The following is a 26,604-nucleotide window of genomic DNA, read 5'->3' as shown; positions in this document are numbered from 1 at the left end:
ACTCCCACTTTTTAACCTGTGCATGTGTTTAAGTACTCACAAATTTTAGGTACAATATTTAAATTTACACATAAATACAGCTCTTACTGGTGATGATAAATTACCTACTGTGAAAGGAGAGAAGCTGATTCATACTGAGAAAATAACTGTCTAAAGTTTCCTAACTTTATTAACAATTAAAAGATTAATCACAGATTTCATTCAGTTTAACCAAGAATTACTCCATACTCCAGTCATTGTCTGTTTTGTGTTTCTTATCACATTGATGGGATAAACAGTGGCTTGGATAAATCTGCAAAACTTTTAGCTGGTATAAGGAGTCAGTCCTGCTTTTTTCTAATGAATCCCAACGCATCATCAATGAGAACAAAAAGGAGATGACCTCCTGGCTCACCTGTAGTGCAGTGGCAGGGATAGACATGACTGGAAGTCTTGCATAAATGGACACTTTTCACTAGGAGTGTCAGAAATTATCAATTCAGTGAAATATCGCGATACTTAATTTGGCAATACTAAAGTCTTACTTTTGGTTCTGCTTAAATATTCTCTAAATTACCAAAAAAACCTAACGTTCTGATAATTAAATATTATGTATTTTACTTTTGTGAAAAATATATAGTTATTTCTTATGTCAGAATTTAAAAAAATAGTGAAATATTGTCTGGTACAGTCTTGGGATATATGGGGATATGTATTATATCATGACGTGTACCGTAATACATATCGTATCGTCAGACTTTTGACCCTACTTTTCATTTTTACATTTATGCTTGCTGCATCCGTACCAGACAACAACGTCACTGCAAAGTGATGCACTGCTGATCAGCCTGCAGGCCAGACTGAGTTGATAGAAAGTTTTTGCAAGAAACTCGTTAATATTTCATTTTTTGAGGACATTTTTACTTTGTGAGGGTCTTTGTGCGCTGATAGAATTTGTAGACACTGGATTGCTATGATTGTTACTGTTTGCCTACCTACCAAAGCAAACCCAATCCGTCAGTCTGTATATTTTGTTAGAAATAAATAACACTGTCCGGTGGCAGGTTTTTCCTTCCTTCTCTTTTGGTCAGACAGCCATAGCTGCCTTGCAAATATGTATCTATCAACTTGGGGGCCATGCATTGCCAGTGAGTGATGACATGTGTATTTGCTTGGTTAATTCAGTCAAAGTCAGCAGTTTTTCCTTCCTAACCAGTGACTCCTCATATGAAGATGTTTTCAGAGGGTTTTCATCTTCATTTGTTGAGGTTTTGAACTAGAAAACAGACGTGACAAATCCGTTCAGTAGTGTGCATAGTGCTTGCTTTGTTTATCTTCATTGCTGATTGACATTAAAGACAGTTGAATGCATCAGGCTACAGAGGCTCATCTCTGATGACATAGAGGGCATCTGCAGCTCCGTGACACCCGCCTTTGAAGTGACTTCCATGGATCTGTCCCCCCTCCCCGCTGGGCAATCCAGATCCGGCCTGCAGCTCACTCACTTTTATCCACATTCCCTTGGAAATCCATCCATCTGTATTCTTTGCCTCACCTCCTTCCTGATCTGATTCACCCAACAGGTTCCTGCACCCCAAACACTCACTGTGAGACCTTGAGTGTCAATCAACCCCTTTTGTATTCCTACAGTTTTCCTACGCTTTTCCTCTTCATCCTTACTTGTCTGGCATGCTCCGGGGAATTGGTCTTTCCAATACCTCTCCCAGAAAGAAAAAAAAAAAAAAAGCAACTTTCCACTAGTTTCTGCCGGGACATGAGAATTATGGTTTCCCAACGTACAGAAGCCCAGCTTAATTGAAAAAACACAAGCATGGACTGCTATGAAGGAGACGGTCCTTGTGTCACTGTTGAAGTGTGCAAATGTACTTTCCAGAACCGGAGAGAGGAGGAGAAGGAAGGAGAAAAATACATGAAGAGCAGGAGTTGGAAGCAGAACACTGAGGGCCAAAAAAACGGCTGAAAATCAGGAAGGCTGATTGAAAATACTGATTTTGAACAAACCAGATCGGGATTCAAAATGAAAGGAATCATTAGATTCTTCAGATTAGTTAAATAGTGAGGAAACAAAATATCAAGACCCCCCAGGAAGCTTTCAGATGACCTGTCAGGACGGTTTAAATACAATAAAGCCAGTTTTTTCTTTTACTTTTCCCCAAGGGAAACAGTATAGCCTTCAGTAAAAGCTGGCTGATTGCAGACTCCTGAACAGCAGCATCTTTACAGTGATTTTCTCAGCAGGAGCTCTCATAACACTGAGCCCCACTGCAGCGGTGGGCTTACTCCAGCTTACCATGCACAATTTGCCATGCAACCAGAACACCAGTGAAGTGCACCCTTTGTTACGTGCCTGGATTTCTGAGGCCACACTAACATATTCCATGAATGCTGACCCCATAGTCTTTTACTGTAACCCCCCTACCCCCCACCATCACCACTTCCTCTGTTTTTTTCCCCCACCTCCTGCTTTCTCCCTGCATCCGTCTCTGCTGTGTTTGTGTGTCTTGTTTGTGTGGCAAGCCCATATGGGGATGATTGAGGCTCTGTCATTGATTCAGATGGCACATTTGTCCCGCACATGTTTGCCATCAGTCGCTGTTGCCACGACTTCAGAGGAAAGCATCTTCTGTTGACGTCCACACTGGGTGGCTCATTTGTTTCTCAGGGCACCGTGACCCCTGACCCGGCCCTCACCTCCTGCCTCTCACACTACCAGCTGACTCTAAACTCCCCTCTCTCCTGCCATCACCTTCATTGAAAGCCATCGCAAAGATCGGCAACTGCAGGTCTGCGTTAAGGGATTTCATTTTTCTACAGAGTTCCTGTGATGAAATGCTTACAGGCTGACTTCACTGCAAACCAACTGTCTGTTTAGAGCCTGTAAAGAGACAGATGACCAGAGGAATGACTTAACACCCAAGGGATTGGCACACCCACAACACTTTTTATTGATAAAGCACATTTTATCAGTTTTATCCAATTGTGGAGTTTAAATTTGGACGACTCCACAAATCCCAAACACACAGAAACGCCAATTCTTTCCAAAATCAAATAAATAAAGCAGAGATGAAACTGTGATTTAAGACAGTCAGATGAGGACTTTAAGGTGTGTTTAGTCCACAGTGGAGCTTTTTTTTTCTTTTTTTTCTTTTTTTTTGCAAACTAAGCAAATGAACTCTGGTTCAAGTAAAACTTTGTTAAATTTTAAGTAAAGCCTGTCCCGTGAACAGAGGTATAAAATCGACAGTACGCACCACCATTAGTGTGCATTAGGAGTGCAAAAAAAGAGAAAACAGTAAAAATAAAGGGGAATGTGAGTCACTACAAGTTTATGAAAAATGTCTTTAGGGTAAAATTTGTCAAGTGAAGAAATATGCAGGTGCTTTTTCAATATATGATGGATCCAACTGCTTTTTTCCTCTTCATAGTGCCAATAATGGGCAGCACTGCCCCCAAACACTGTTACTTTGCTTATGAAGAAATGCCCTAAAGGTCTCTTCATTTTCAGCTGGTCCACTAATGGTTATTTAGCACTTTGGTGGTTAGTTAGCACTTAATGATCTTGTTGATTGTTGTCGCTTTTAGTCTCACTGCATCTGCAGGGCTGATCTCTATTGAAATTCTCATAGATTCCAAGGCTGCACTTTATGTTAAGGAGACAAACTTGACAGTCAAATTTCTATACGCTGATTTTATTTTTGCTTAGTTTACAGAACACATTTTGTTGTTAGATATGTTTTGTTTTCATTTTTGAGATTATTGTAAATTCTGTTAGATTAATTAAACAACTGCTGATGGATATTAATTACCAACATAGATGGAATGTGGTTCATTTTTAGTTGGTTTCACTGTTTTGGTTTTGGTTCTCTAAATGTCTAACACCAAGCTCTGTGTGATGAGCACAAAGGTCATGCACATGCTTCTCTCATATGTAAGGTGTTGACTGACTATAAATTCATCTAACTGGCAGTAAGTCAGGCAAAATCAGAATAAAAAAGGCTGTTTCTTGCCTAAAACTTCTTAATATGAAAGTTGGAAAAAGACTAACTAAAAATTCTGCTTCTTTAATATCATTAATATAGTTTATGTGGATCCTTGGGCATGACTCTGCGCTCTTGCCAGACTATGCATCTACGAGGCTTCTTCAAACCTTTTCCTTTTTTAATAAGCAAGAATATTGCTTTTGCTGTATGTCAGATGATTGGATTATTTTGTTATTATTGTACACCGTATCGCGTTGATCAAATCAGCTTCCACTGGTTCGTACAAGTGGTTTGTCAGAGAGTTTTAATGCCTCTCCTTGATTTTTAAGGCACGGGGAGACCCAGATAGGCAACAATTTTCAGGGTTATGGCTAAGGACCCACACTGGATTTTTTGGCTCATGGCGCCCCCAGAAAGCAAACCCAGGTTTGCTGCACTCCAACTGTTCTAGAGTTTGGAATTCAGCTAATGCTTTAGCAGTTTTTAAAAAGATTCATCAGACAGATATATGACTATTTCTAATGATTTTTGAATTGGTTTTCCTACTGATTAAAATGTTACTTCTCTTAGATTCCTTCTTTAAGCCTTATTGACAGTGAATTTTTTTCACCGTCTTTTGCCCTCCTCTTTGCATTGGTGGACAGACTTTGTTGAATGCTCATGGTGTACTAAGGACCTGTATTTGAACACCTTTCCTCCAGCGCAGATGTAAACCACATGAGTTGAGAGGGGTTTCCAGGGTTCCCTTATTTCATCTCTTTTCCTTACCTCCCTTTACTCTCCCTATCTGTCTCCTCTTCTTCAATCAGGACACATGCTTCATATTTTCCATCTCATCATAGATCTTCATTCTTCAGTCACATCTTCAATCTGAGGGGCTCCTGAAACTCCCACACAAATCTACTCAGAGTCTAAAATATACGTCTGTTATTGTGCGGTGGAGTGCGCTGGTGTTTGTGCGTTGGAACTTCCATTTACGTGTCTTCAACTGCAAGTCCAAATATCTGTGTCAGACTGTGGGCGGTATACTATGTGTCCGCTGACAAATAACCAGTGTATCAGCAGTCGTGTGTTTATTGGACACTTCATATAACAGGCAGAAAACTGGCCTGACTTTCTTCCTTGCACCTCTGGTCCTTCTCCATTTAAGAGGTGGGGGATAACTGTGATTGTCTCTGACACTGACAACAAGAACAGGCTTCCTTTCTGCAGAACTCTTCACTTTCTGTCCTAAAAAATCAGGAACTAGATTCATCCACACTTTTTGGTGCAGCTTCAAAATTGCACAGTAAGAGGTTTTCTACCCAGAAATGATTGACAGATGTTAGTCGTGCTGTTATTTACTGTTGATACACCCCAAGGGACTTCCCTATGTGTGTGTGTGTGTGCAGCATATATATTTTTGGGTGGAAAGCAGAGTGGGAATGACCTGTAAATTACAGATGAGGCACGTGGCCAAATGTCTTGGCCCGAGTCCGAGAGCTAAATACCTTCAGGAATGCTTTCTCTTTCAGCCCCTTTTCCACTCCGTTCCTTCTCTTCACCTCTCATTGCGGCTGCGCTTCACTCCAGATGTGGCATTGTTTGGACACACTTGTTTTGGGCTCCGGCCGACAGACCTGCGCAGGGTCTGATGTCATGCTCTATTTAAGGGAAAGGCCATGAGAACTGGGTCGAAAGGAGAGCACTCTGGGCCCACTTCAAAGCTTCTGTCTAGGACTGTCAACCACGGCACAGCAATCTGTGTCACGGACAGATGACCACATTCATTACAGGTGTTGACAAATATGTCATTTTCTTGAAGTTCAGTGGGAGGGCGAGTTTTTTATTGAAAAGAAAGCTCATTTAGGCTTTAAAAATAAGTTGGGTTGCCTTCCCGAAGTTATTTCAGTTTCATGGTCATTTAGGAAAATACTAAAAATACAGTAATGGGATTTTATTTGGAAACTTGGGGTAAAATGGTTGTTTTGGCTGCAAATGAGATTCATTTATTTAGCAAAGTTGACCGACTATTCACCTAAAAGGAAGGACCGAATATTTTTGGTGATTTTTTTTTTTCTTTTTTGCAGACTGGAGGAGACTCTAATAAGCAATGTGATGCAAAGAAAGCAGTTTATTGAAAAAACAAAGAGAGCCTCTGAAACCGATCTTTATTCAGACAAGGGGGTTCCTCCTATAATGACTGAGCTCATTGTGCCCTCTTATTTAAACTCTCGGCGCAGTGGAGAGCCAGCAGCAGCTGACTATCAGGCTCTACTGTCAGATTCCCCATGGAAGCTCTGCCATCAGCACTGTTTGGCCTTCAAACAGCCGTATATTTGCCAGGTCCTCCTCGCCGCTCGCTTCAAACAGCTCGAGGTTCTGACCCCGCCGAATATTTCCGGGTCAAACGGGCATGTTTGCTGGACCTCCATCCCTCACGGTTCACCTTCCGCAGAGTTCACAGTGACTTCTCTGGCCTTCCGCAGACGTGAATGACATACAGGGTCAGCAGACGGCTGGTGTGTTTCCACTCAGACATTCACATGAACTCACAGGAAGAGAAAGAAAAAGCTGCATCCAGTCATCGCCTTATCTCTCTTTGTTTATCTAGTTGTGCCCTCTCAGAAATCCACTTCACATTTTTTCAGCACTACAAGAGGTTTTCATGTGCAAAACTTTGTACGTTGTTTTTAAAGCCACTAGAAATGAGTAGATTAGTGAGGTGAAAAGGTCATCCTAGGAAAACTGTTTTGTGTTTTTGAAAGCAGCTCTTGCTTCATCACTGGGCTTTGACAGCTTTCAGCAGGTGTCACTGTTTTACTCTAGAGATCCTTAAGAAACCTTTAAAGATTCTGTCTGCACAGAACTGTTGGTTTAAGACCCACTTCAATTATGTTTTTGGTGATTTTGACATTTACTCATGGCATTTCTCTGATGATGGATGACATATATAAAGAAAAATAACATTTAAATTGCATTTTTGAGTATTTCTTTATTTAAATCACCATAAATCAAGAGCAGATGAAAAACATGTATTTTGAAGAACTTGTAGCAGTGACGTAGATGTAACAGTAGGCGGGCCACAAGCTTTTCATTCTGATGCCTCTTTTAGACAATTGTGCCTCGTTTCCACTGAGCGGTCTGGACCGGACCAGTCCTCTCCTGGCCCGTTTAGATTGATCCTGGCAATTCAAGCGAATGTTTCCATTGTGTTGGACCATCAAGTCATATGCGATGACATAGCTGTGTGTCATAGCTGTGCCACTACAGCCAAAGCTAACGACAACTACAATGGTGGTTGTGAATTTAATTTTATTTGAAACCCACTCAAAGACAACAACTAAGTGTTAAAAAACATTGCCGTTGGTCAGACACCTTCTGTTGTCATCCTACCTTTCTACCAATCAATGGATTTCATCATGTGACGACAGTAGCTCCGCCCTAATTGGTCCATTCCATTTTTTATGGAACTAAAACCAAAAGTGGTGCAATTCTATCTTTCTTAATGGGTCCATTTTATAAAGGAAACACTCAAAGTACCGATCCAGTCCAGTCCGGTCCGGACTGCTCAGTGGAAACGAGGCATTAGGTCCATGCTGGCATCTGACTCAAAACTGTACGGCTGGTATTTTCGATGTTGTTTACCATTTTTGCTGCACCAGTAATGTTACATTGGGGTTGTGAGGGGCTGTAAGCTAGTGGCAGAGCATCTAAACAGATGGAAGATGGGAAATGAGGGAAAGCTTGCTCCATGCCAACAGTTCCGCCCACAACTCAGAGACAAATTTGCGATAAACTCCTGCAGAAACTATGAACCAGAAATTAATACAGTTTTTTTATTTCACCTAAAAGTGTCATAATCATAATTAAAAGGCCACCAAGAACAATTTTACAATAGAACAAAAATGATTGGAGTGGGACGTAAAAGAATAGCTACGCACTGTATAACTGCAGATGTTTTCTGACATAAAAATGTGTCAGCCTCCCCCTTCCATCTCACAGCTCATTGCAGTCCAGTGCCACTGTGGTCAACATCAAAGGCCTGGACGCAGACATGTTTACGTATTTTTATGCGCAGAAACGCAAACAGACTTTTGGATCATTTATATTTTCCTCCATACAAGAACGTAAACAATAAAGATGAAATCAGGAGAGGTTGGGAGCACGTGCGTCCCATCTCAGATATTCTCACTCCCCAAACCATTCCTGAGGCTTCTGCCAAGTGCACCCCCCACCAGTAGACACCAACCATTACACACAAACGATTACAGTTTAGCCTTGCAGTCACAGGGTCAAGCACATCTAGATGATCAAGTCTTCCGGTGTAGATGCTGTTTATGAGTGTGTGTATACACACCACGCGGTCTGTCAGACAACTGTATACACCCAGCCACAAGCTCACACAGCTGGCACAGCCTAACAGTCATAGTCTGTCTCAGAGGAGGGGGTTCTGGATGTGTGTTTATGTGTCTGAATTATGTTATGGGGACACGGATCCATTTACATAGTCCCACTGCTGGGAGCCCGGTCCCTTTTGTGGGGAAGTCGGCCAACGTCTGAATGATGACATTTTGGAGTCAAGATTTTAACATCAAGGAAATAGAGATTGGAGTGGTTGTGGGTTGAGCTCAGTGACTGTATAATCACTGGACATATCAACCCTTCCCCCCTCGTACCTACTGATTCCAAGAAGTCAAAATCCCATAGACTTTCATTGAGAAATAAAGTTATTTAAAAAAATAACAAAAAAAAAAGATACAGTTATTTCTCTCTCAATGGTTACGTTTAGAGTCAAAACAGGAATGGATGAGCGTGTGCTGTACTTATGAAGGAATGGATTGTATTTATTATCACTACCTTGTCATCAATGACAGTTGTGGGTTCTGACTCTCTTATTTCCTTCATGTTTGACTTTTTTCCATTTACATATTGATCCTGATCATTCACTGTATATAGAGAAGTGGACCCACAGAAAATTACTTAAGTCAGTTCCAACCAAATTAAGTCAATTTAGTTGACATTTTTCCACTACATTTACTGTCGCCAAGTTGGAACCAGATGACCTCGGTACGATGACCGTGATTGGTCCATTTTAGTCTACATTTCTATGGCAACCACTCTCTCCAATCAGTAGTGAACATGTTAGAGGGCTGAATATTTGATGCAAGGTCTCCTACTTTTATTGAGTCATCTGACTGGTCAATTTAGAGCTTGAATAACTTGTGCTACAGCAAAAAATGGTACAAAAAATATATATTATTAGCAAGAACATGTTAAAAGATGTAGCAAAGCAAGACTGGTTATTCTGACAGATGACAGTAACAGCGGTATAGTTATCAATTGAGGTCTATGGGATTTCGTATTTGTAACATGGGGGTGGGGGTGTTACTCAGTCCAGTTCTCTTATACAGTTACTGATCCTGATGCTTCTGGGCTGAAAAATTTGCAGGGATTTTACTTATTGTGCTTCAAGTCTAATAATCATTTAAATGAGCTCTTTTATTGTATTTGCTTAAGCACTTGCTTTCCAGCGGTAATATTTTCCTTCTTTAAGATCTAAAACAGGTGGCAGGTTGTGGAAATGGAAGTTACAGATAGATGAGGTGTCAGGGTGGAGTAATGACAATCCTCAGTATAAATTCAAGTCAAACATTGTCATTTAATGGGAGTGCCAGACTCAGAATGTGCTTTGATTTTCTGCTTTTTTCATGTAGTCGTCCTATTATATTCCCAGATTTTTTTATATATATATAAATAGATACAATCCAAAAACTATGACCTATAAAGACATCAACAGTCTCAGATAATGTGAATAAAATTCATATAAATGTTGCACTTCAGACACAAGGGAAATAACTTAACCTCAAGATGGTGTTCACTTTTGTTTGAAATCTGTTTTGTGGAGATGTAAAGACTACGGATGCGTACTGAAAAATCAATTTAGTACAAGGAGTAACCACAATATCAGTTCAAAACCACAGATGCAATCTACACTTTAAGTATAAAATCAATTGGATCGTAAATAAGTGGCTTACTTTGTTAGTTTCTTTCTGTTGTGTTCTCTACTGTGTACTATGATCATCAAGAGATGTGTGTTGTGCTCAATAAACATAAGATAACCCTTTTTTCACAGCACTTCAAACAATACCTGAATAAATTAAAATGACACTTTTATTTTACTACCATAGATTATAACAGTCACAGAGTGTATTCAGACTGGGCACATTTGGTTCACTTAGAGTGAACCAGAGTTTGTTTCTCCCAAATCAGGAACAAGTTTTCAGTCTGAATGCACCAAAGTGGACCCTGGTCCAGGACCAAGAACCGCTCTCAGACCCATCATTCGAGGTGTTTTCTGTTTGTTTCCAATCGGCTTGAGCTCCGGTTCTATCTGAGTGTCCTCAGTCTGAAGAGACTCCATACTCAGAGCACAACAACTGAGTGGAATATGTCTGGATTTTCACAAAGCCATGGACAAACGTGGATCCACAATAAAACAGCGATTCATTGAAATGTGGTTGAATGTCTGCAGGCTCGTTAAAACAACTTTTGACGTGATACACTTTGCTTCTATTTTCCCAACAATCTATCTATCATAAACACTTATGGCAAACCTACTTAGCCGTCACCTCTTCAGTAGCCATCTTACAGCACGCCTCCGACGTACAGAAGTAGCAATAAAAGTTGTACCTGACGTTCAAAATTGGTAAAAACTTTGATGTGAACTATCCCAACAAGGATTGCAAATCGTAGGGCTTCCATTATTCCTTCTCTCGTCGCTCCCCCCAAGCTTGTAATTCCTGGCCAATGAGTGAAGAGGTTGTTGGTCACATGCTTTTGTTTACAAGCTTCGGTTCATACCAGAAATGTCCGGTTGAAATGTGCATAGACAAAAACACAAGATTCAAGACTCTATCTGAATGTTCCAGTGTGAATACACCCTAAAAGACTAAAAATACCAGATTTTTAAGTTTGAAGCCATTTTTTTTTTATTTAAAGGAGTATCTTTCATTGTTGAACTTGTACATCAATGTTCCTGGCTGTATGTGTGAGTCTCTGCATGTGCAGCTTTGCTAACTTTCACATGTTTTTGTTTTAGTGGCTCTTTGTGGTTTTTTTTTTCCTGGGTATCTGTCAGTTATATCTCTGCGGCAGAAATGCGGTGCCACCCCTAAAGATTCAGCCGCGGCACACAGTAGTGTATATCTCATTTCCGTGTTTGCATGTTGCCCTAAACTGCTAGGGAGAAGAAGAAAGTGATTCTCTATGTGAACCATGTGTGACGGCTAACGCAGATGGGAAAGGTTAGAGCGGCAGGCATGCTAAAGACTGCGGCTTCATCTGTCAATCTCTTTAACTTTCCATCAGATGTCATACATGAGACTGACAGTCTGGAAGAAGCTTTTAGCTCCTATACAGTCACTCAGGCTGAAAATGACTACTGATACCCCAGATAAGTGTTGTTTTAGTGGTTATCCGTGTAGACTCTCCCCAAGAGTGGGTCAGAAAATTAACTTTTTTTCCCCCACTTTATTCTTTTATGCACAAAGCAGATTTTTTCTAAAACTCTAGACCAATATAAAAACAGTGCAGCCTTGAATTTCTTCTCCTGTCCCTCTCCTCACGTGTATCTTTGTGTTCTGTCACAGACAGTCGAAATCTAAATGGCTTACAGCGTGATGATTTGCTTTGAAATACTCAAGTGTAAGTGGCTAACTCGCCTATCAAAGCTCAATTCAGTAACTTTAGTTTTCAGACACCACTGATTGAAGCCCAGCTGCTAAGGAAGAGTAAAATGCATGTTTTAGAAACATCAAAGCTTCAGAAATCCAAGGGTTTTACACAGATTGTAATTTTGAGTAGATCTGAAACTGAGGTACAGACAGAGTGTAAGACAGAGGTGGCATATCGGTGTTCTCTAGCCTTTGTGCAACACAAACTTGATATTTGCAAAAGGCAGAACTTCTCTAACTCCTCAGGCCTGTTCAAAGATGACAGTTAACACTGGTGCTATTTATGCTTTTTTTGCTGCATCGTCAACAAAAATATTACTTTTACAGATTGTTGTGTAAAACCAAAAGTAATATAAGATTTTAAAAAGTATAACTAAACATCTATGGGTTAAACTAAGCATGTAATACTTTAAGTTCCTTCTGAACAATATCTTAACTTTTTTCCAATTTTTTGTCTTTTGTCACTATATTAGCAATGTTGTCTTCTATTTCAATTTTTAAAAATATTGCTAAAAAATACATTTTTAATGTGTTTTAAAAAAGTATAAAGACAAATAAATGAAATAGGGAAGTTTTCCTTATATTAATAGATAAATTAGTATTTTTTATTATGTTTTCCTGGCAATATGCATTAAAAAATGATGTTTTAAATTCTGTTTGAACAAATAGTGCAGCCTGCATATCAATGTCTCTGCAGAAGACCCAGCTAACAACTTAAATGCTAAGTAGCCTTGGGGTAAAGAGGCTTTCCAGTTTTGAAAATATATTTTTTGAGCTAGTCGATATCCTTTTAACCTTATCATCACAGGGACCACTTGCAATCCTTTCTGCCTCTCTAACCTTTAAAAAAAATAAATTTTAATTGTGTTTTAGTAGCTATGCTGTCTTTTAAATGTGCATCAAGAAAAGCAATATCAACAAAGAGCGCTAATGTGACCGAGCTTCTATCTGTCTTCCTGCCTTCATTTCTGCAGACATAAACACAGGCCCCCAGTCTCTGCTGCCTTACATTTAGAGAAAAGTTTTGTCTAGTCATCTAAATCTACGCCTTTTAAATTGTCAGGGCTGGATTTTCGACTCAGCACCACCTACAACCAGACTGAGGAGGAAGCAGGAAGAGGAGATAAAAACAGTAGAAGCATGGCTGTCAAGATTTTCTCCAATCATATTTCCAATGATCCTAATGAGCATTCTGCTTGTGACTCAATGAAATCAATGGAATGTGTTATTATTGCAGTGATTCTGTTTTCCATGATTTTGTTGGTTGCTTTTTAATAGAGTAATGTAGTTAGAAAGCTCATTTTCTTTTTTTACACCACATGTTTCAAATTAAGTAGCATAGATATATTAACATGTCAGAGCAATTAGCCTAAATGTGCTCCTTGTTTTCTGACCACAGCTCCAATGCATCAATAAAATGAGCTTCAGAAGGAGGAATCTGAAGTGGTTTAATGTAGTGTAACTCACCAGTATTCTGTGATTATACCTCATTTTCTCCTTCAGTTTGTATTTATCACTTTTCCATCTCTTTTCTGTCTTCTTTTACAACACTTTGCTCTCAGCTGAGGCTTTACTGTGAAAGTATATTTTAAAGATTCGTGGGAAAAAGAAAAATCTTTTGATCACGCACGCATATTCAAGAAAAAAAGGACTTCAAACACAGCTGTCCATCAGATCTAGCAGCTTAACCCATGATTGTTTGTTTTCAGCTGCGTTCCCATGGCTCATTGGTCAGGTTGTAATGCAGGGCATTATAAACCCTTTAACTGTGGCGCATTATTCAATATCTTGCACAAAGCTTCAAGTCATCATGGACCGTGAGTGAGTTTTAATGAAAGATTTCCTGCTTGGTCCCAGCCAGGCCGACTACCACGCAATATCTCTCCCTCTTTCCTTAAGAAGCCACTCCTCAGAACCCAAACCGAGGGTTAGGGAAAGTCTACAGAGTATTTGCAAAGAAATGGGCCCGCTCTCAAGAAAAGTAACAGGAGCTGTATCCGACTTTAGACCTTGGTATGGGTCAGCAGGAGTCGGACTAGTAAAACCCAGAAGACCATGTCCCCCCTTTACTTCACTGGTTCGGGGCAGAGATGATGTGATCCACATGCTGGTGGGAGTGTGTGTATGTGTGTGTTTATACAGACAGGAGGAAAAAGTCAGCCTCTGACTCGGGTCCAAACAGGAAAAAGCTCTTGAAGAAAGCTTTGACCTAATTATCCCCAATGCTGCTATGTGATTTATGCTTTTAGCACCCTTTTTAACCGAGTGTGTATGCGGGTACCTGTGCAAGTATAAAACGCCGGCTGTGTTCCAGAGAGAGGGGTCATGTGAGGAGAGCCGCCTGAAGGGTGTATTGGCGGACCAGGCTTATTTCCTGCAGCAGATGTGTGTTTTCTGACAGTTTGTTTTGGTTTCCCCCTTTCTTGATCCGTGTCAAAGATGCAGACTTGCTCGTTTCATGCTGTACAGACAGAACACGGCGGCCCCCACAGGCGGAGGAGCAAGTTCAGTCTGTCAGATGATGTCAGTGTTTGGAGAGGATGAGTGTGATGGCGGGGAGTTCGGGATGAGTCTGGGAAAAACAGGGTTTATGCGGGGGAGGTAACAATAGATCCCCCATGGAGATGCTAAGCTCCATTAAAGACTGAAAAGAGAGGAAGAGAACTTTTTATGAGGATGAAGAACATTTTTTGCACTTTTAATCTGTGGTGAGGTCTAAAAATAACCTTTCCTCTCCGTCTACTGCCCACTGGGGCAGGCTTGTTAAAGTGCATGTCTCCAAAAAGGGAGAGGCAAAAGAGCCGTAGAGGACCAAACAAAAAGATGAATCAAGAGGGAAAGAAAACGAAGCTCATGTGGGACTTTAATCATAGTAACAACTAAAAATAAAAAAAAAACACAAAGGAATCGATGAGTCAGCAAGAGAATGAGTTCAGACCCTTCTGAGTGCTGCTGAGATTCTTACAATGTCAACTGTTCCATCTCCCCACGCATATCTGCCAGCGGGACCCGATGCGCTGCTGTTAATGCAGCCGGGTTATATGACCCTAAGGCTTTTCTCAGTCTAAGTGCAGCAATAAAAGCACCTAGGGCTTGGAAATGTGGAATAACAGATTAGTTTTTACAGGGCCTGGTGGCGCAGCCCTTGTCTGACCAGCTCAGTCAGCACACGTACAGCAATCGTCACAAATCTGAAACAGTCATCCATTCTTCAGATGTTTCCCTGCTTTCCACTCTGTCTGACTCACTGTGCCAGGGCAGCCAGACAGCCATCTCCATGTGCCATCCCCATCTGGTTACTTCCAGGAAAGTGAGTGGAACGGGACAGTGTTTGTTTTTAGAAATATATGGTGATTTGTACAAAAGACTTGTAAGAAATATCTAACAATGAGTAAGATGTGTTCCAAAAAGTACTAGACGCTGTGTCTGGGATTTTCCAATCTTCCAAACGGAAACTAAAACAGTCCTTGACCATATTAACCAACATCTGTCTCCACCCAGGTTTTCTAATGTCTCTTTCTTTTAAACGCTTGTTTAGGTAATTTGACAATTTGTTCTTATTCAGCATTACTGAGGGTCATTTTTCAAAAGCTCTCAGAAGTAAACTATTCTTAGGTTTTCAGTGAGTCTGAACTGGTGTAATAAAATCCCTGGATGTCTGACAGTAGGATCCTGAATAAAAAGTCTAAAGGTTTGAGCTCTAACTCTCCTCCAGAGAGACCAGATGACTGCAGCACTAACTGGAGTGTCTACTTCATTATATTGGAGCATTCAGAGATAGATTATCATGAAGAGTTGAAGCTTGTTCATGTTAGGCTGTTAGTAAGCATCCATCCAAACACCAATACTAACGGAAGATGTGCTCAATGCAAACTGCATCCATCCATTTCCAAACCCACTGTATCCTTTCAGGGTCATGGGGTCAATGGGGTCATTCACACACACTCATATTCATATCAAGTCACCAATTAACATAACATGCATGTCTTTTGATCATGGGAGGAAATCTAGACGCCTTGAGAAAACCCACACTTGCACGAGAAAAACATGCAAACTTCAAATCCAGCCAGAAATTGACTAGGACTTTCTAACGTGAGGCAAGAGTACTATTATAGTAATTTTCAAAAAATTTGGAGTTTACCTAATATTTTAGCAACATGCTAACGTTTTTGGCTAATTTGTTATCTTCTGAGATTTTTTATAAGATAATTTAGAGTTTTGCTTCTATTTTAGCAACAGGTTAACGTTTGTGACTAATTTAGTTTACTGAGGAATTTAGAGCTATTTCGGAGTTCAGCTAGTATTTACGCAACAAGCTAACTTTTTTAGGCTAATTTGGAATCTACTATGGCTTTTTTGGCTAATTTGGAGCATAGCTCATATTTAAGCAACACACCAAATATTTTTGCAAAATTGGCATGTATCAGGAATTTTTAAGCAATTTTTTTTTTTCAAATGTATTTTAGAAATTTCTGTCATCTTCAATGTTCTTTCATGGTTCTTTAATGAAATTTCCAGTCTTTTAGCAAATGTAACGTTTTGCAAATAGCTTTTGCCTTTTCAGCAAATTCCCTCAGGAATTAAAGTAAACTGGGTCACCATTTTAGGCAAAAAGCTTCAGCATCTTTAGCAACTATTTTAAGCAAAAAGCATTCACACTAGCATCGTCGCAGGTAATACAACTTTTCTAGTTTGTATTTTGACATCAAAGTCCCACTCCAATCATATTTGAACTATTCTAAAAGCATTCTCATTAGTATTTTAATTATGATGATGCAGTTTTTTGGTAAAATAAAAAATAACCTAAATAATAAATATGCCTCGGAGTCGTGGGTGAGACTGATGGTGCGGATATAAGCCTCTGCTAATATCCCATCATCCCTTTGTTTAGACTTGATCCCGCTAGCTTACCCCAGGCTAACATTAGCCTAGCAGCAAAAATGGCGAGCAATACTGAGCATTTTGTACTCCATCCCTGTAATAAAGTCAAAATAGGTGCTGTCCAGCTTTCAGTTTGCTCTGCTGTAAACAAGAGATAATGACCCAGATCAATGGGAATCTACATTTAATTATGACGTCGCTTTTATTTCATTTGTTCAGTTGCTGTGTTCCAAAAAGATGCAACAAAAGGCAGTTTGGTCCAAATATCTTCTCCACTAAGTGCTGTTAACACTAGCCCATTTGGTCTTCACCAGACTTTGTATCCCTTGAACTGTCTGTTTTATATGAATAATGTGAAAGCTCACCTGAAAACTGCTGTCATCCAAACAGTTGAACTCTGGTTCTCCTGAGAACAGCAGCAGGTAAACCATGGTGCTGAACAGGGTCAACATTTTGACTTTTTCCATCAAATCAGCAAAGACCGGGTCATGTATATATGATCCAAAGATAGAGACCGTTTTGCTTACACTAAACTTTATTTCAGGCAAAAGTAATTTAACCTTTCTATGCTGGTTTTGCAAGAATAATTGACTTGACTGAAAGTTCTTTATCTGCAAACATATGTCTGCATATGTGGATTTGAACCAGAAATATAAGCTAGAGAGGGAGTTTCCAACATGGCTTTCAAGTGGCCAGATTTGCCTAGAATTTTACGTACTCTTTAACCACATGACCATCTATTTTTCATGAGCACATTTTCATTTTACCACCCTAAAATAACCTCAGAAAGTATAGTTAAACAATGACGTAATTTGACTCTTTTGGCCAGTTGTCAGTATGCGAACTGTGGCGAGTGAAAGTTTGTTTCATGTCAATCCAGTGGAATCACTGAACTCATCGAAGTGGGCACCACCATACGTCACTTATCCCCTTCTTTGACCCGCATTAAAGAGCAGACGCTCAGCTTGTTTGATTTCGACATTCCAGCTTTAACGGGGGCTAGTAAAGACATCCCGTCATCCAAACTCCAGTGTTATTTCCCTCTCGTTTAATGCACGCACTCACACTACAGTTGCCAGGAATTTGATATTGCTCAGATTTTCTTTCAAATGATATAAAGAACAGAGCGCTGGCTGGCGAGCACACAAGGAGCAATTATCCAGTATAGCAGATAAGCAGCATATGGACTCCCAAAGTTCAGATCAAGATCACAGAAGTATGCTATCAACTGTTCCTTTTTACCATCGTGATGTAATTTTTCCAACTTAAACACCCTCCACCCCCAAACAAAAGAGCATCAGCTGGGCGTCTGAGGAAAGATTGCATCACCGCAGTTTTTCCATCCAGTTGTAGAAGCCGCCGTCTGCAGAAAATGAAACAACAGAGAAAATAGCTGAGGCCCTGACCAGACAAACCCAACACCATTCACAAATTCCTCCTAAATATCTGCCGAAAGCATGACGTGTTGTCGTGTCGGAATATTTGCCTCTTTTTTTATTGCTCTGACCGATGGCTTGAGGGATTGGTGGTTGATTTATTCACCCTAGAAAGGAAGGTATTTCGGTTCAGGATTGGAGCGCATTCTTGGATACATTTCTCAGACACGTTTCTGCAGCCGATCTTAACTGGCCCTCCAAATCACCCCTCAACAGAGGACTGCTTTTAAGCTGTCAAATGTTGTTCAAAGCTTTTAACACTTCAAATTCTCTCAAACTTTATAACCTTATTTTTCATTTTAATTACCCCCAACTCCTCTTTGGAGTTGGATTGGTTGGGAATGCCAAGAAAGCTTTCTTGAGAAACACTACAGTCAAATGGAAAAAATATTCATTATTCTTTATTGGATGTGTTGCTAGAGAAACTAATATAAACAGTCCAAACTAAAGTTCAAATAAAGAAAGGATGCTACTTCCACTTCTTCTTCACCAATTCGCTTTACTGAATTTAAATATCTGTCAGGTAAGACTCAGATTTAAGGTTTCTTTGCCAGAAAAGGACACCATCAAACTTCTTAGAAAAGTAGTTGTTGCAGCCTATTTGTCTGGTAAGGATTATAAAACCATTTCCTGGCAATTTGTCCATCATTCTACAGAGAAAAAAAAATATTCACAAGTGGAAAACTCAAAATAGAGAGTTGCCAATCTGCCCACAAATAAACATCACCAACATCTGGAGCAATGTTGTTTGAACAGATGAAACCAAAGTGGAGATGTCCGGCCATATTGCTCGGTGCTATGTTTGGCAAAAACCAAATACAGTGTGAGCATAAACACCTCATTTTAGATGTCAATCACATCAGAGTAGGAATAATGATTTGGGCTTGTTTTTGCAGCTTAAGGATCTGGCACCTTGTAGTCATTGAGTAGAACCACAAACTGCTCTCCATCCAGTAATATTCCTGAGTCTAACGGGAGTCCTTGTGCCTGGAAGCTTAAAGTGGCCAAACATGATTCATGTAATTGTGCAATGATAGTGGGGTGTACTCAAACCAAACATGGTTAGGTTCCACTGCGCCAAAGCATGATTCTCTGCCCCACGCCAACTCCATTACCACCATTCTGCTAATTCTGGCACGGTAGATGGTGACACGTAGAATTTATTTCTTACCAGGTGGGTAGGTCATTGAAACAAGCAGCCGTCTACTGTCTTGTTGGGAGGTCAACACCTGATCTTGGCAGTAATTGTGTTTCTAGGTAGACAAACCTTATGTCTTGTGATCCGTTTAGTTGTGACCTTTGACTGTATATGAGAATTAGACCAAGTGAATGTGATGTCACCTATAGAAAATGGGCTACCTCTAGGTCCAGTGAAATGAAATTAATTCAGTTGCCAGATTTTTTTGTTAGATGGACGCCACCATGTTGGAGCCCAACGCATTCTCACTCCCATATGGACATTTGGTTCGGGCCCCCTCCCCGTCACTTTTTAATGTCTTGGGTGTCCCCAACTCATTGTTTTTTTATGTGCTGGCTGTTTTTAATAAATCAGGGGACCCAACTTCTGGCCCGCGAACTGGTACCATTCCGAGGGCCGCTTGGTATCAGGCTACAGACACGGAAAAAATGCATACGCTAATCAAGGGTCCCCAACCCTCAGGACGCAGACCGGTACCAGTCATGTACCGGGACGCGGACTGTACCGGGCCAGTTACGGTACCCTAACCCTGACCTGGTACTCTAACCCAACCGGTGCCCATTGGGGACCCTTGATTTAATGGTGATTGCCAGCATGTCAAAAAACGAGGAGTCGAGGACACCCAAAAACAACAAAAACTGACGTGGAGAGGGCCCGAACCATACATCCATATGTAACGAGTTGAGAGTGAGAATTGTAGAGACAGATGTCATCAGTAAGCAGTGATTGGTGCAAGTCAGTCTGAGTCAACATTTCTATGGCAACCCCTCCCACCTATCAGGAGTGAGGTTGTTGAAAGTCCACACCCCTACCACTTGAAATAACTACCACTGAAGAATGGTGAACGGCATATACCTGTACCTAAATAGCACTTTTCTACCTTCCTTGAAGGCCCAAAGCACTTTGCAATCAAAATCCCATTTCACCAATGAACATATACATTCACACACTGATGGCGGCTCCGGATGTAACCACCAGAGGTGATATTTTTCCCAAGGACACTTTGACACATGCACTTCGAACATGCAATCTTCTGATTCCAATGCACCATGGCTTAAAAGGCAGCTGTTATGCTCATGTATTTACATGGGACCAAGCACAAAAACTGATGGAATTTCATTTTGACTACACTTAACACATGCAACTAAAAGACATATTGCTGCATTGCCTGAGCACAATTTACTCTACATCCCACACCCATTAGTATGTGTGAATACTCTCTTCCGAAGAAAAAATATGGTGTGTCTTTTTATTTCTCAATAGAAGTCTCTGGGATTTTGGCTCCTTGGAACCAGCAGCTACTTCCTGTTTGGAACATAAAGGGAGAGGGGTCGCTCGGTCCAGTTCTTACATACTGTCAATGATTGAGACCCATTTAAAATGAGGTGTTTAACTTTACAATGTGAGTGCAATTTTGATTGTACATAAAAATAATGAAGGGAAGTTATATTTCAACTTTCGTAGATATTAATTCAAACCACAAAGGAGAAGGAACATTCAAGGGCCACGCTATGTGTATTTTTGTTTTAAAGTTGGGCCATTCTACAGTGGAGTGAATGGAAATTGACTTGAATGTAAATGGACTGTTTATGTATGTAGGTCAAGAAACTGATGGAATAAGAGGTTTTCTTAATAACTTACTCAATGGCCTCAGTTTTTGTTAAAAAATAAATGTAATGTCCCTTTAATTTAAACCTTACAGCTTCCCCACAGCCTTAGTATATTTTTACTCTCTTTCTAGTCTGAATAAAAGGCCAAAAACAAAACAGTGTTTATCTAGCAAATAGAAAAAGTATGAAATGCATTGATATTTTTGACATTTAAAACAGCTCCCATGTATTTCACTCCTCCAGAGATTAAAATAGTTGTCATTTCTAACTTAATCATTGCCCCTGTGAGTAAATCTTTGACCAGATCAGAGTTTTTTAGTGAGCAATCATCCTCAAAGAGCTGCTAAAGACCCTCTAGCCCCAGATTAATGGCTTTGCGGGCCCAGAAATTCACTGTGTGCCAACACAAATGGTCGGGCACGCGATGCTGGCACGACAAACTCAAGTGAGGGCCAAAGGGCAAAAAAAGAAGTCTAGGACCTGAGCTGGCAGGTTTTCTGGTGAGCATCTAGAGGATCGCAGCGTTTAGCTGAGAGGTCAGCGGTGAAGGGTTACAGAAGCGAGCGTGTCACTCCGCTTCAGCCTCTTAATGGAGTGTGACAAGGCTTCCGATCCCAACAGCAATGCCAAATGGTTTATTCATCAGAGCCACGGAGGGCGCAACATTAGCAAGTTTCATGTGTAGCGTTTGACACATAAATTACAGCGTGCTATTCCTGCCTAAGTTTGTGCAAATGGAAATGTTTTCATCTTATGTGCATAGTTCTGGGAGCAAAAGAAAAAAAACTGGCAAACTGTCTGTAGCACAGTAGTCATTTCATTTGAGTTATTAACTGTAAGTTTACAAGATGTCAGGAACGTGAGACATGACTGTAATGGCACAAAGTGAGCTTTATAAATAATGAAAAAGACAAACAGCAGCATTAGCAACAGCCTCACCCCTGAATTAGATTTTCTGTTTCTCGTGGGCCCTAATCCTGGGTACAGACAGCTTTCAGACAACCTTCCTGCTATAAATGTAAGTTTTATGACAATACAGCATGAGTTCATTGTTACTGACCAAATCAAAATTAAGAGGTTGAATTCATGGACTTTCCGAAAATGGAGAATCATTGAGTTACTGTGAGAACCCAGACTGTTTTTTTATTTAGTCACCAAGAATTAAAGCATTTGAGCAGATTGCTTAGCAGCTGTAAAAATAGGAAGAAGTGGAGTATAATTTATGAGATGCAGGAATACATTGCTCCATCTTTCAAAGTTAGTTGGTTGAGCCATTCCTTTCTCCATGTTTACACTCTTTATTCTGTGCACATCAGCAGGGGGTGCTTGTGGTTCCCATAAATCCAGGGGCTAACTTACTGTACCATTAGGCAAAGGTATGCAATCTCCTGGGGGGTCCAACACTTTGGGGGGCTCCAAGCTGAATTTTTTTTGTCTACAATAATTTCCACGCCTAGTATTACTAAGTTCTGTCATAAAAAATTCGATTTACTGAAATAACATGACTGCTCATCTGAAAGTGTTTCGTACGCCCCCATCCCTACGTGGCCATACACCATTTGATTTCAATTTTTAGTTGTGCGGTCAATCGATGAAAAAAAATTAATCAGTTTAATAACACTTTTGGGTTGTGATTAATCAGTGTTTTACTTGGCAAATTTTACATTACAATATTTTAAACTAAAACAGAACAGAGAGAAGATGGTATTCATTTTTATCGTCTGATTTTTTTAGTTTACAAAGTGTTGACCCAGAAGTGTAACTTGTGAGCACAAAACACATCAACAGTAAGATCTACATAACTCTAAAGACTTTTATGTCTGCAGTATTACTGCAAGAAAATAAAGATGCCGACATGCAGCCATAAGAAACAAACATCGTTTCTGCACTCGATTCTGATTGGCTGTTGGGTGTAGATGCACAATATATGTCTATATATGTCTTCAGGTTTGTAATATGTGTATTTACTTTGTTTCTTATGTCCATTGGTCTTAGTATTTTTATATGTATAATTACTGGACCTTTTATGTATGGATTTCTGTTTGTTTTTTATAGTCTTGTTATTTGGACCTTGAGTCCGAAATAATAGATTATTCTATTCTAAAAAAATAAGTTCCGGTTCTGTTTCTTTAAAACAAACTTTTACTTCATCTTCTGGACAAAAACAAGCAGTAAGAGGTGAACTTTCTCTCTGATCCGATCCCTTACTTAACATACAATGGCGATCAGCATATATATTGCTTTGCCGCTGCAGTCGAAGTTGGCTCAGTAACGTGTTGACGTGCTACCTTAACAACAGTTTGGACAACTAATCAAATAGTTGGCTTTTTGTGAAAAAGCATTCTAAACAAAAAAAATGATAATAAAAAGCTAAAAATCTGTTGAATATGTATTTCTTTCATAAATGACCGTGGTATTAGTGGGATAAAGCCAGACGAAGGGTGCATTTTCAGAAATTAATGTCTGAGTTAGCGCTGACAGCCCCAGTTTTTAGATACCAAAACATTTGGATTCTTGATATTGACAATGTACAAAAGTGGACCAGAAAGAAATTGGTCAATGGACATTTTTAAAAAAAAAGATTAATAGAACTGCAGCAGAGGGCCTCATGTTATTGTTTGCCTCGGGCCCCCAAACAGACACTACATAAATCTTTTTGACATTCGACCCAGAATTCTAATTTTAATTTATTTAATGTTTTTTTTTTACTTTTTATACTTAAGATTTCACTTTTTTTTAAACCTAAAAAAGATTTGTGCCTTCTGAATCCTAAGTATAAATAGGAAACAGATATAAAAACCCATTTTCGCCTAAAAGTAAACACTCCCCCTCTATGAGCTTTCATTTACTCAGTAATGACATTGATTAGGATAAAGAAAAAGGGAAAAAAGTGAGTTTGGGCAACATTGTTTAGAAAAGATGAAAGTGAATCCGTGGGTTTAAAGCAAAGGATGTCGTTCGTGATGAGTAACGCCTTAAGTAGAAGTTTCCTAAAACCAGCGTTTAAAAAAAAAGTCCCATGGTTTTTGTAAGGGCTGCTGCATAAAGCAACTATTGTCTTTGACGAAGCATTCTCAGAAAGATTGGAAATCAAACATCTTTCTATTGTTGTAACAGGAGCATTTTTGTCAATTTTAGTTAATACTCTGCTAAGTATACCTGGACTTGTAGGTATTTCAGAAAATACTGGCTTGGAAAATGTTCTTAAATACACAGCATTCTAGTTGGTCACTCTTTGGCTTGGCCTGGCCACCAGCTTCTCACACAGCCATGTGAAGCTGGAGAATTCGTTCACAGTTGATGCACAGAAGCAACTTTCTTTATGTCCGCCTCAAGCAGCGGTCTCCAGTGAGCCTGAACAGGTCTGAGGGGAACAGCACGAGCCGTGCCAGGGTCTCTGGTTTGTTCAACAGCCGCTGACCAATAATAAGGCCCCCTGTTCAGCTTGGAAAAGCCAATGTGGAGAGTCTGAGAGAATGTGCAGTCGCTTGGGTTGACTGAGTTTGTTGATCAACCAGAGATTAGTCCTGTAAACACAGGTTTGGTTACGTTCGATGCAGTACCACGCCTCAGACTGTGCCCTGTCAGTAACAGCAGTGTCTCTGCTGGCTGTGGTGAATCGCTCACGGACAGAGTTGAGCATTTTATCCATGGAGGCTTTGAGCCAAGGGAGCGCGACACGGCAGAAGGCAGAATCAGAGGTGGTCTTGTCAGAACTCCTGAGACCTAGCAGTGAAATCAGTTGTAGCTTCAGTGGTAGTGTTGTCTCGATCGACTAGATCAATACTGATGTTGTAAGGTGTTGAGACAGCAGCAACGGACCAATACTGGTCCCGCTACAGCCACCATGGGTCAGCTCTACGTGCTCTCTGTGGTCAAGCTGTGGCTCCATGAATGGCTTCTTGGAGAGGCTGGACAGAGCCTCATTCTTCTAACCCTCATCAGAGTATGACATCCGAAGGGGAAGCCCAGGGAGCCTGGAAGCTAAATGTTTTTCCTATCCTGCTGGTAGGAATGGACGTATCAGGTGCTGCTTTAATGCCTTTAAAGTAGAAAAATAAGGCAGTGTCTAACGGCTCAATAAGTACGGCAGTGAGAAGCAGCAGTGGCCGTCCCGTTCCAGTGTGCCAGGGGCAGAGGGGGGGAGCAAAAACATCCAGTACAGTGACAGACTCATCATTAAGGGCCAGGGTTTGTTTGTCTTAACAGTTATTTGCACACTTTACCATTTCCCTAAGAATCTTAAATACTCCTGCCCCTTTGGCCCTTGTGTGTTTCTTGTGTAAACAGTCTGACTCAGGTGGACTCCAGTATTCGGGAGCATCCGTCCTCCCTTCTTTTGCCAGGCCTAGTTGGGACAAAGTAAGCATTCCAGGAATAGCAGCACGACTCCAATACCCACTTGCTCACAGACAGGGATTTGTTGTTTGATTGACTTGTTTGGCACTTCTTTGAGACTTATTGACGTTATCCTGATACTTCTATTTGTCGATCACACTCCAAAGTTGCATACATCTTAGATATCATCAAACAAATAATTCAACTCCTCCCAGTTTGACAGATCTTGCCCATTGGGTAGAAATGAGGCATCAACCTTGTCTCCAGGCTTCAGAAGGAAGAATACTTGTGAATTTTCTAATAAAGCTATCCTAAGGTTGGTCAGGGAGGAGCTTTGTAGAGAGAATGAATGGGGTCCTGTGCTTGGCCCCTGGGTGGACTGAACCCCTCTGTGTGAGCTTTTTTCGGCCTTGGTACACAGGGCTGCCTGTGAGGAGCAGGTCGGAAGCAGGAAGTGGTCGTGTAAGTTGATCTGCAGATGCAGCACAGAGCTCCTTTTCAACAGCGGACGCCTCGGTCTCATTCAGGACAGCGACACACCAGGTAGTCCTCCCACAGCTGCACGGAAGATAAAAGTCACACCCACGCAAGCGGAATGACAGGGCGGTGAGATGAAAGCGGATGGGATTCAAAGATGTCCAGGAAAATTGGAAGTAACGCAAAGCGACACTGGAATGCAGGGAAGTGTTGCAAATTTTCCTGCCCATCAAGACCTAAATTAGATCCAAAATCTGGTCCCCACAGTGGCGCTGGAGACTTTGCCAAAAGTTTTTCTTGAGCAAATTGTTTGCAAAGTCATACTTTGCTACTGTGGTTACTGTTTGTTTGCCTGAAAAATCCAAGTTCGGTCCTCACGGTAGATTTTTTTTATTTTTTTTTTCCATTCCCCATCACAGAGGAACCTGTTGAACTGCATTTGAGAGCTGCATATAAAGCTCCTGTATCAGCCCATCCTGAATGTGAGGAAGATTGACAGTCTGCACTTGGAGCTCTGGGAGCTGGAATCTGTCTTCTCTCTGCTTGACTTCCTCTCCTTTTCCTCATAACCTGCCTCCAAAATTCTCTCCCCGGCTATTGTGCCTTTGTGATTGTCCAGGCAGCATAATTGTTCAAGCCAAATTGCTGAACTGTGTTTTACATTATCGGATTTCATGATCCTCCAAGATCTGCCCCCACCCCAGTTTACTTTGATAGGTTTTGCAGCTAAAGATAAAAAGGGCCTCACTCAAAGAGGTGGAAAAAAACTGCTTTGCAAGAATGTGAAGCACTCAAAAAAGGTGCATCACCTTTATTTCCATTGCTTGTGTAGACCATTATTATTAAGGATAATAAGTAATAAGATGCCCGTCAACCTTTTCTCCCGTACTGCTGAACAAACAAACGCGGTAAAGAAAAGATCGTGCTGCATTTTCACTAAATGACAGCAACGCTCTGCTTCACTTGTAC

General features: G+C 40.5%; 1 protein-coding gene across 3 annotated transcripts in view; it reads left to right on the top strand.

Moving 5' to 3' along the window:
* The window catches only part of LOC112152426 (zinc finger protein 469), a 74,036-nt gene that overhangs the window by 24,068 nt on the left and 23,364 nt on the right, over positions 1-26,604 (top strand). The gene's annotated exons all lie outside the window — the stretch shown is intronic.

The sequence above is a fragment of the Oryzias melastigma genome, linkage group LG6, assembly GCF_002922805.2.
Source record: "Oryzias melastigma strain HK-1 linkage group LG6, ASM292280v2, whole genome shotgun sequence".
Classification (NCBI taxonomy): Eukaryota; Metazoa; Chordata; class Actinopteri; order Beloniformes; family Adrianichthyidae; genus Oryzias; species Oryzias melastigma.
The sequence above is the reverse complement of the archived record's forward strand: the minus strand, read 5'-3'. Positions and strand labels throughout refer to the sequence as shown.